This window comes from Sus scrofa, chromosome 8 (assembly GCF_000003025.6).
Source record: "Sus scrofa isolate TJ Tabasco breed Duroc chromosome 8, Sscrofa11.1, whole genome shotgun sequence".
Taxonomy (NCBI): Eukaryota; Metazoa; Chordata; class Mammalia; order Artiodactyla; family Suidae; genus Sus; species Sus scrofa.
Genome location: NC_010450.4, coordinates 59,426,283 through 59,438,639, shown reverse-complemented (window position 1 = coordinate 59,438,639; position 12,357 = coordinate 59,426,283). Strand labels below are relative to the sequence as shown.

Genomic DNA, 12,357 nt, shown 5'->3' with positions numbered 1-12,357 from the left:
ATTGATTTATATTCATAAATTGAATAATTATTCAGTATTTCCCTGGAGGCCTCACCAATTCAATAAGACAAGCAAAAAAACTAAATAATATAAGAATAAGAAAATAAGAAAAATATTAATATTGCCATATCTATGATTGTTTACATATGTACATGAAACAATAGAAAAACTTTATAATTAAAAGTAGTAATTTTGTTGAATATTAGGTAATAGAAATAATTGTATTTTCCACATCAGAAATAACAAGTAAAGGAGTTCCCATTGTGGCACAGTGGAAACGAATCTGACTAGGAATCATGAAGTTGTGGGTGTGATCCCTGGCCTTGCTCGAAGAGTTAAGGATCCAGTGTTGCCATAAGCTGTGGTGTAGGTTGCAGACTCGGCTTGGATCTGGCATTGCTGTGGCTGTGGTGTAGGCTGGCAGCTATAACTCTGATTAGACCCCTAGCCTAGCCTGGGAACCTTCGTATGCTCTGGGTGTGGCCCTAAAAAGCAAAACAAACAAACAAACAAATAACAGTAAATATAATAAAAATAATAACTATAGAAAAATAAATATAAGAATTCTAATAATAACTCCAAAATAGGTATTATTGCAAATAGGAATTAATTTTAAAATAATATACATGAGCTTTATAGCAAAAACTATAACTTGGATAAGGATTTTAGAAAATTATCCGTATATATAGATAGCTATTACATAAAAATATAGCAACAAGAAAATCCAAATATTAAGGAAAATTATATCATTTAATATGAAAAAAATCAACTTTCTACCTCCATTTATCTATTATTTCAAAACATTAATATCAAGTAGTCTTGCTTATTAAAATAAAGTTTTCACAGTAAAGAAACATTTTAGAAACCAAATTAGTTGTAGAAATAAAGTGGCAATATTTTAATGAAAAACAAGAACTATTCTGAATGACTATTTAAAATATAATAATAGAAAAACATATTTTAAAAAACTCTGCTGGTTAGAAATTTGAAATCTTGAACTACAAACATAACTGGAGGACATCATGGCCCCTCAGTAGCAGATAGGCTAAATTAAAATAATACAGATTCACTTTACTCTTAGGATTCAATTCTATTGCCATTAAAGTTCCTTGTTTTGTATGACGACTTTAACAAATAAAAAGGAAGATATGGAATTACATTTTCGTATTCATTCACCTGAAGTTCTGAATTAGGGTCCATATTTTATATCCTCTACTTTTCCTTTTGTCTTTGCTATGTAACCTATAATACACTGTCATAGACAGAAAAGCAGCCACATTTTGCGAACTGAAATGGAAGAGATTACACTGTTATTTGTTCAGAAGTGTGTAAACGAAATGATTTAGCTCTAAGGATTTGTGCATGGATGTGTAACAGATGGACTGTGCTTTAAAGGTAACAATTCAAGCACTCCCTCCCCACCCCAAAGGAAGCAGATATTTAGATTTATAATTACATTATATAGAAAGTTAATTAATGAAATTAAGGTGAAATTTTTGAATAGGTGTCCTTTAAATTTTGATTTCTCCTTTTCTCCTTTTTCTTAAGGATTTTCTTTAACCATACTGAGTAAGATAGCAGTATTGTTTAAGCACAGATCTTTATGGGTGTTAATGAAGCAGGAACAAAGATCTGATAGGTTCAGACATCTCTATAGAAGATCTTTTTGCAGGGGATTAGTGCCAGTTATGCTTTCTTCACACTGATAATAAATTAAGATTATATATTACTTCCGTATGGTTTTCCTTGCCATATTATGATAATTGTTATGATGCTAATTAGTAAATCGTGTGTTTGTTCACCAGTTTAATTTGTTTTGGTTTTTTAAATTATGGGAACAAATTAGCATGGCATATGACACAAAATCACAATAGCATAATAAGTAAAAGAAAATGAATGAATATGCATATAGAAGTTACTCGGAAGACAGTTCTTTTTATTACTATTATTATTGAACATATTTTTTTATTTTAATTTTTCTTTTTATTTTTTGAAATGCAGGGTGATGATTTATCTACTCTGGGTGAAAATTTCCATTAAATTAGGCAATATAGTAGACCCTTCTGAAATTTGAAATTATACTTACTATTAACACTACAAAGGTGAATTTTTTATTCTATGAAGGACTTCCTGAATTTTTCACTGAAAATGTATACAAGAGGTTTGTCTATGATAATTTTCCAGAAACCCTTTGCATGCACAATGTCTCTGCACAAGGTAGGTTAATTAAGCTCTCTGTTAGTGTTTTATGTCCAAGAGCAAAACCATTAAAAATCTTGTAGAAGAAAATTGTTATTTTACTAAAACTAAATTTTAAGAACAATGAAATCAGATTCTTATCATCTTCATATGTAAAGATAACTGGCATGTAGTAGGCAGGCAATTTTAATTTAAAAATGAATAAATACCTAAATGGATGAATGGTATCCTAATAACTATAAACAGTTCTTTCTGTTTTTACTAATTTATTGTTGCATTAGGAGACCCAAGTTTTATATTGTATGTAGTATGATAGCATTAGATTTGCTTTGGGGTAGAATGTACTGAAAGGGAAGCATAGTCTCTGGGTGACTAGTCATACATTATAATGGAATAGCATAAAAAGATGCACAGAAATAAAATGAGAGTATTGGCGACCTGCTGGCATATCATGTGCCAATTCTTTTCCCTTCAGAAAGTCTCCATTTAGTGAATGTGAAGTCCAGTTGTTGGAGTTTCATTTGTGACTGATGAAGGCAGCTCATGTCTGGGTGCCAAGATAATCACCTGGAAAGCAAGGAGATCTGTTGTTATATAGACCCAAAACAAAACCTGATGTTTACACAGAGACCTTTGGCACAGGTTGCCAGTCCTTGAAGCCAAGCAACCTCTGCATAGAATGGCTTAGGAGAGGAAAAGAGATTGGGATTCTTTGTATTCCTTTGTTTGGTTTGATTAAGCTGGTGTCTAAAAGGTAATTGATACTCTCAGAGGCATAAATGGCCTCCCAGTTCAGATTGAATTTAGGTTTTTGTTGCTGATGTCAATTCTCCTGAGAATTTATTCATTAAAAATGGTTTTCTTTTTTCTATTTCACATGATAAGAGGTTCCAGACCAGAGATTCCATGAAAGAGAATACTCAAATATGATTAATGATTTACATAAAGCCTGACTTGTCTTTTTTTCAAAAGGGAATGAATGTTAACAAGAGTTTTCTTATTCCTTTTTCTGGGAAAGTTAAAGGTTTTAGATTTAGGTCATTACAAAAGGAATTTCCATGAGTTTCTCAATACACTTTAATTAATCTCTATATTGAATTGAATAGTGCCCCTGTAAATAAGTCCACTTGGAACCTATGAATGTGATGTTATTTGGAAATGAGGTCTTGACAAATGCAATCAAGTTTTAAGATTACAATAGACCCTAAATCCAAGATTAATACTATCCCTCTAAGAGAAGGGAAATTTAGACACAGACAAACACACAAGGAAAAGTCCCTGTAAAATGGAGACAAAGAAACAACAAAACAGGTTTCCACTGTGGCTAAGTGGGTTAATAAACCAACCAGTATCCATGAGGATGTGGGTACGTTCCCTGGCCTCACTCAGTGGGTTAAAGGATCTAGCATTGCCATTGCCACAAGCTACAGTGTAGGTCACAGATGTGGCTTGGATCTAGCATTGCTGTGGCTGTGGTGTAGGTTGGTGGTTGTAACTCAGATTTGACCTCTAGTGTGGGAACTTCCATATGCCACTAATGTGGCCCCCCCAAAAAAAAGAAGGAGGAAAGAAACAACAAAATGTCAGAAAGAGAATTTAAGGAAACAATCCCGTTTACCATCATATCAAAAAAAAAAAAAAATACCTAGGAATAAACCTACCTATGGAGGCAAAAGACCTGAACTCTGAAAACTCTAAGACACTGGTGAAAGAAATATAAGATGATATAAACAGATCGAAAGATATACTGTGTTCTTGGGTTGAAAGAATCAAATATTGTTAAAGTAACCATACTACCCAAGATAATCTACAGATTAAATTTATTTCTATCAAATTGCCAATGACATTTCTCACAGAACTGGAAAAAGAAATTTTAAAAATTTTTGGAAAAACATAAGACCCTGAATAGCCAAAGCAGTCTTGAGAAAGAAAAATGGAGCTGGAGGACTCAGACTCCTTGACTTCAGACTATGCTACAAAGCTACAGTAATCAAAATAGTATAATACTGATACAAAAACAGAAATGAGTCAATGGAATAGGACAGAAAGCCCAGATATGAACTCATGTACTTAAAGTCAGTTAATCTATGACAAAGGAGGAAAGAACATACAATGGAGAAAAGACAGCCCCTTCAATAATTGGTTCTGGAAAAACTGGACAGCTATGTGTAAAAGAACCAAATTAGAACATTCCCTAACAACATATACAAAAGTAAACTCAAAATGGATTAAAGACCTAAATTTAAGAACAGATACTATAAAACTCCTAGAAGATGACACAGGCAGAACAATCTTAAACATAAATCACAGCAATGCTTTTTTTTTTTTTGATCCATGCCCTGGATTAATGGAAACAAAAACAAACAAATGGGGCCTAATAAAACTTAAAATCTTTTTTGCAGCAAAGGAAACCATAAGCAAAAAGAAAATACAAACTACAGAATGGTAGAAAATATTTTCTAATGATTTGACCAACAACGAATTAATTTTCAAAATATATAAAAACACATATAGCTTAATATAAAAACAAACAAATAACCCCATAAAAATGTGTGGAAGATCTAAATAGTCATTTCTCCAAAGAAGACATACAGATGGCTAACAAGCAGATGAAAAGATGCGTAACACCACTGATTGTCAGAGAAATGTAAATCAAAACTACAAAGAGATATTATTCTAGACCAGTTAGATTGGACATTATCAAAAAGTCTACAAAAATAGATGCTGGGAAGGATGAGGAAAAAAGGAACATTCCTACACTGCTGGTGGGACTCTAAATTGGTGCAGCCTCTATGGAAAATACTATGGCGATTCCTTAAAAAATCTAAAAATAGTCACAATATGATCCAGCAATTCCACTCCTGAGCATAAATCTGAAGAAAATTCCAACTCCAAAATGTACATGCACCCCCATGTTCATAGCACCACTATTTACAATAGCCAAGACATGGAAACCACCTAAATGCTCATTGAGAGATGAATGGATAAAAAAGATATGATATACATACAATGGAATGTTACTCAACCATAACAAATAATGAAATATTACCATATGTAGCATCAAGGATAAATTTAGAGATCATAGTAAGTGAAGTAAGACAGAGAAAGAGAAATGTCATAGGATATCACTTACATGTGGAATGTAAAAAATGATACAAATAAACAAATGAACTTAGAAAAAGATTCACAGACATAGAAAATAAACTTATGGTTACAAAAGGGGAAGGGGATGAGAAGGCTAATTTTGGAATCTGGGATTTACAGATATATACCACTACATATAAAATAGACAAACAATAAGGACCTACTGCATAGCACAGAGAATTATATGTAATATCTGTACAATAATCCATAATGCAGAAGAATCTGAAAAAGAATAGATGTATGTGTAACTGAATCACTTTGCTATACATCTGTAACAATGTAAATTAACTATACTGTAATTAAAAAATAAAACAAAAAATGGATGCAAACACTGGAACAACAAAGATTGTTGGTAATTAACAGAAACTGGGAAAAGCAGAGGAAGAATTCATCTCCCTGCCCCACCTCCACAAGCTTCTGAAGGAGCATGGTCTTGCTGACAACCTGATTTGAACCTCTGGGTTCCAGAACCTCGAGACAAAGATTTTTGGTTTTTTAAGCCTCCAAATTTATCTTAGGAAACAAATTCAGATTTTTGTGCTGGGAAGTTGAGTGCTACTGTACCAAATACTTAAACATGGATGTGACTATATTAAACACATGGAGATTTTTCATTTGAACAAAGAGTATGTTCTCTTTAAGGTAATTCACAGATGCTAGAAGTGTTTGGAGGCACATGATAATAAAACATGAACAGACTTGAAGGGATTGTTGGTAAAAATATGGACATGAAAAGTGATTCTAGTGAGGACTCAAATAATGAACAAAACTATACAAAAAGTTACTACCATCTTAGAGAATACATATATTACCATAAATTAAAATGTTGCTAGAAACATGAACATTAATGGCTTTTCTGGCTATGTCTCACATGGAAATGAGAAACATGCAATTGGAAACTGGAGGAAAGGACATCCTTGTCATAAAGTAGCAGGAAACTTGGCTGGATTGTTTTCTGCTATTGAACTCTGGAAAATAATACCCGAAAGCAATTAATTTAGACATTCAGCTGAGGAGATTTCTAAATCAAGTTTAGAAGATATAGCGTGATTTCTCCTTGCTGTTTATAGTATATTATGAGAGGAAAGGGCTAAGTTAAAGAATGAACTTCTCAGTTAAAAGGAACCACATTTAATGATTTGGAAAATTTTCAGCCCATCCAGATAGCATACCCAAGGAAGAGGGCCACATGTGCAGCTGAATAACCATTTATTAAGGTAGCAATTAAGCATGTGCTTAGGCATGTGACTTAGGGATCCAACAATCATCTCAGCGGAATACAGGGATAAAGATAGAATTATCCACAAAGGCTTTGTTGTGATGTCCAATGGCATGGATCTTCTCAAAACTCATAGAAGACAAACAGGGTGTTGAGACTTTTATACCAGTGGAAACACTGACAGCCTGAACTGAAAGGGACAGAAATGGAATGGATGTCTGTTGTTTTAAACCATCAATTCTATTTTAATTAATTATAACAGTCCTAGGAAATTAATATAATCTCTAAAATAAGCAAAACACTGTTCTTAGGTTCTGTGCCTAAGGAAGGAATGCGATCTTTTAGATGGGGAGTTGCCTGAGATGAGCTAATTGTGACTCATTGTCTTGAAAAGTATCTCTAATCTCTTACATATTACGAGTTCAAGTATAAAAGATATGTATATATTTATACACATATTCATTACCATTATCATATCCACAGATATAAGCCCATTTTCATAATTATATCTACATTTATATCACACTATAAAAGAATAAATAGCACAGGAAAACAAGAAAAAATTAAATCAGGGGACTAAGATATACTAAAGTTAAACAAATATGCAAATAGAGTTCAAGAACACTTTATAGGTTAGATCACAGGTAGGCACAGTGATAAATAACTTATATGCCTATGGGTGATATTCAGATAAATTAAATCAATGAAACAATGTGATATATATCAAACACATGGAGATATTTTCATTTATACAAAGAAGTGTGTTCTCAGAATTTTCTTGAAACTATTATTTCATAATGCTTTCTGATTCTATCAAAATCCATTTTTCCACTCTTGATTGAGACTTTGGTATAGTCACATGGTCTTTGTGGCAATGACTTAAATCTACAATTGTAGAGTAAAACCGGCCATAGAAAATACATAAAGGAATAAGCATAGCAGGCTAGATTTGGCCCATAAACCCTAGTTTCCTGATCTCTGCTCTAGATGATAATAAAAGAATACTTTTGTTGTCTACCAGACAGGTGTGTAAGCATCTACACAATATAACATCTGCCATTAAATTAGAAGTCTAGGCTATATAATATGTGGAATACAACAGTGGCAATCTTACTAGGTATGATTTAGGCATACTCAACACTGGTCCTTGTTATGCACTGCTGCCCTGATGTACAGTTCTGAATGTGTTAGTTTCCTGCAAAAATATCTTGATAGGCTTTCCCACTAAAAAAGAGGAAAGTTCACAGTTCAGCCTTCCAGCCCCTAGCCACTTAACACATATTATTAAATTGAAATATTGTCTCCTTCTTTTTGGCCATTCTTTCCCTTCCAATTTGATAGGTTCATAATAACATCTAGCTCAAGTGGTACTTTTTTGCTTTCTCTAATGAAATTGTTCTTCATCCCCCAAGTAGATGTCTATTCTGCTCGAATTCCCATAGAATTTGTTTTATTTATACTTTTCTTCTAGCATTTCATTATTTTATTCTGCTCTTATCCTTTGTGTAATACATTATCTTTTATATTTTATTTTATTTTTTCTTTTACAGCCACACCCAAAGTATATGGAAGTTCCCAGTGTAGGGGTTTAATCAGAGCTGCAGCTGGGCCTATGCCACAGCAACAATGGATCTGAGCCACACCTATGACCTACACTGCAGCTTGCAGCAGTACCACATCCTTAACCCACTGAACGAGGCCAGTGATCAAACCCAACATCCTCACAGAGACAACATTGGGTCCTTAATCCACTCATCCACAACAGGAATTCCATTTTCCTCCTATTATAATAAGATTTTTGAAGTTAGTGCTGGTGTCTGATTTATCCTCAGTTTGTTCCCAAAGTATCTCATGAGGTACCAAATAAATACTATTTTTCTGAATTAATGTATTAGGTGAAATTGTGACACAGCTTTATTTAGAAGATTTGATTTTGTAGTATCTTATTTATAGACTTATTCTAAATTATCCCATTTTTCACAGAGTTTAAATCATTTTTCATAAGGTTTTTTTTCTTGCTATAGCTATTTTACACATTATACACACATATTTTTTAATATTCTTCAAAAATATTTGATTAAATACATGAATACTTAAATGAGAAATGCTCTGTTACAATAAAATGAGTGGGTATTGTGGGACAGGAGTGCTAAATTCAATAACCTTGTTTTCCATCTGACTCTCATTTACCTGCTACCTGATTATGAAAAAATTCCTTAAACTCTTAACTTCAGACTTTTAATCTATAAAATGGATAATAAAAATATCTACCTCATAGAGGTTCTCTTAGAAGTAAGTGCTCAGATTAAGCATTGATGAATAATAACATCAATTATCTGGGTTTTTTTTGGTATCATTAATCAACAGTAAGTGGCAACTATATGTATGTATGTGCGTGTATGTATGTATTTATATATGTGAAAAAATTTATACATAATTCTAGATTTATACTCTCATCATTAATACATTGTAATAATTTTCACATTTTAAACAACTAAAGCTAGACTTTTGTTTACATTAGTTTCCAAGTCTGCAGTAACAGCTGCTAACATATGGCAGTAGTGCAACCACAGCAAACATTGCATATTGGTCCTATGTGGTGTCAATGACAGCACTTCTAAATACAGCAGATATAGTTAACTGAGCAATTTAAGTAAAACACAATTTGTAATAAGTCAGCATTACTATTTATATTGAGTAAAGCAATTTACATAAGAATGCATGAAATATGTAAGGATTGAAAAATAATCACAATCTATTTTCAACAGAGAATCATTACAAATTTTCATAGTATTTTTTTGTCTCTTCTTTTTAACATAAACCAATATGAGATGCTTCTTTGGCTATATCTTTTCACAAACTGAAGAAAAAAATTCTTAAATTCATATTTAACAGATTAGAGTTATCTTACTTTAGTTCATAAATATAAATCATTAATAAATAAAACATCATAGGCCACAGCAACGAAAACACAGTACATGCTTAAAGTCTGGAAAATTATTCCATTTTCATGTTATACTTAAGAATTTAACAATTCTTTTCTTCAGTGAATAACACAAACTTTCTATTCAAAATTGAATCCTCTGAGGATTAGGACTTTGATAGCTGAGTTATTTTCTGGTTTATGAAGCCACTGCCTCTGTGAGAACTTAGAAGCTATAAAATATTCTAAGTCTACTGGTGGCTACAAGTCAGTAAACTATACTCTCAAAACTTTGGACACACTTATTAATGTAACAGTTGAACATTTCAGTAGTAGCTTAATATGCACCAGTTAAATAGTGAATTAGATTCTCTACCATGTCAAAGTAAAAGAACATCTCTAAACATGGTGTAAATACATGGACACTCTCTAAGGTATTATTACCAAGCAGCAGAATTTAAAAATGCATTTTGAAATGTATTACTCTTGAGGCAGCCAGGCAACAAATGCTGTTGTTTAAATGCCTCAGGGTCTTCAGTGAAGAAATATCTAGTTAAATGAATAACCTCAAAGGATTGTAGGAGTGTTGTAGACTGAGGACAAATGTAAATTCAGTAAACTTCTTTGAGCCTGTGGTCTTTTGAGTCAAGAAAACTCATGTGAATAAAATGAATGTCTTCTGTTATAGATATTATATGCTTTTTACAGCCAGTAGACACTAAAACAACCTGTTTATTTCTATTATTATTGGCTAGCCACTTAAATGGTTCTCAGTTGTCTTTATCAACATAAAGGTCTGTCCTGGAGATTAGACATTTAGACTTGCAGAATTCTCAGTATTGTCACTTTCACTTGGATTTTGTACTACAATGATCCTGTTAAGACCCAAGAAATCACAACTTAAAAACAACTTTAAAATAACTTCTGTATATGTATGTAAACACACAATGTTACAAAAAGAATGCCAAGACATCATTTGGTGAAAATATTTGAAATTACATAATGTGAAGGAATCTATAGCAGTTTATCAATTTGTTTGATAATCAAAATAAATAGAATAAGCTTACTTAAGAAATCATGTGATAAAATGAGGATATTCATTAACTTTTAGAGATGAATCTTAGTGAATTGGAAACAGTTGAGGACATAATGCATTTGTCTTAGAGTTTTATCTGCTACAAATAATATTTTAGCATTTATGCACACCCTTAAGCAGGATGGAAAATGGGGGGGTAGCTATGTGGAAGAGAAAAGAGAACTATGTAGGGGAAAAAAATACTCTAATTCAGACTAGGAGAATTATTACTCTCTAACAATAGTCACAGTGATAGTAAGAAATGCTAAGAGGTTGGTTATAATAGGTTATAGAAGCAATACCTTCTGTGGTTTGAGTTTCTTTATTAAGGGCATAAGAGTTTTATTTCAGGAACTCTAAGTTAGAAAAATTTGGAGTTTGACAGACTTGTTAAATCTCACTCCCTCCACTTACAACTTTGTTTACTTGACCAAATTTATTAATCAATTTGAGATTTGGTTTGTTTGGTATAAAACTAAAATAATTTTTATAAAACATTCTATCCAAAAGCACCAGAATGCAGTCTTCACAAGTGAACATGGAACACACTCCCTGATAGATCACATCTTAGGAGACAAATCAAGCCTTGTTAAATTTGAGAAAACTGAAATCATATCACACATCTTTTCCAACCACAATATTAAGGGATTAGGAATCAATTACAAGAAAAACATGGAGTTCCTGTTGTGGCACAGTGGAAAGGAACCAACTAGTATCCATGAGGATATGAGTCCAACTCCTGGCCTTGCTCAGTGGGTCAGGGATCTGGCATTGCCATGAGCTGTGGTGTAGGTCACAGATGCAGCTCAGATGCCACATTAATGTGTCTGTGACATCAGCCGACAGCTGTAGCTCCTATTCAACCCCTAACCTGAAAACATAGCCACATGCTGCAGGTATGGCCCTAAAAACAAACAAACAAACAAAACAAAAAAACTGTAAAAAACCAAACATGCAGAGGCTAAACACTATGTTACTAAACAACCAATGGATCACTGAAGAAATCAAAGAGGAAATAAAAAATACTTAGAGACAGAAGGAGACAAGTTAGCAGAGTAGAAGGACTTGAGCTCACCTCCTCATGAAAATGCCAAAATCACAACTAACGGATGGACGGTCATTGATATAAAAGACTAGAAAGTACCAAAAAAGATATTCTCCACACAAGGAAGCCACAAGGAGATAGTAGGAAGGGAACGTTTATGATATAACCTGATCCCATACCTGCCAGAAAGGCTACAGATAAACTAGAAAATAACTGTATCACAGAGGCCCTCCCACAGGAGTGAGATTTCTCAGCCCTGTGTCAGTTTCCCCAGCCTGGGCATCTGGTATCAGGAGGAGAAGACCCAGAGCATTTGGCTTTGAAGGCCAGAGGGGCTGGAGTGCAGGAATTCTACAGGACTGGGGGAAAAAGAGCCTCCATTCTTAGAGTGGGCACACAAGGTTTAATATGCAGTGGTTCCCAGGGCAAAGCAGTGACTCCATAAGAATCTAGACCAGAGCTACCTTTGGGTCTTAGAGAGCCTCCTGAAAAGGCAGGGGGGCGGGTGTCAGCTGGGGCTAACTGTGGAGGAAGGAAACCAGAGATGGAAGCCTTGGTTAATAATAATTGGTGCAAGCTCTCTTGGAGACTTCCATTTTAGAAGCAAAACCTGACCCTACCCAACAGTCTGCATGCTCTGGTGCTGGGAAGCCTCAGGCCAAACAACCAATAGGGCTGGAACACAGCCCCACCCATCTCAGACAGGCTGTGTGAAGTTGTACTGAGTACACAGCTTCTACTAAACACAGTCT

General features: G+C 33.7%; 1 long non-coding RNA gene across 1 annotated transcript in view; it reads right to left on the bottom strand.

The window, feature by feature from the left end:
• LOC102158358 overlaps nt 856-12,357 on the bottom strand; it is a 166,811-nt gene continuing 155,309 nt past the window's right edge. The window contains exon 6 of the long non-coding RNA XR_002346685.1: nt 856-2,766. This is a non-coding gene — a long non-coding RNA (uncharacterized LOC102158358). The remainder of the gene's footprint in view (nt 2,767-12,357) is intronic.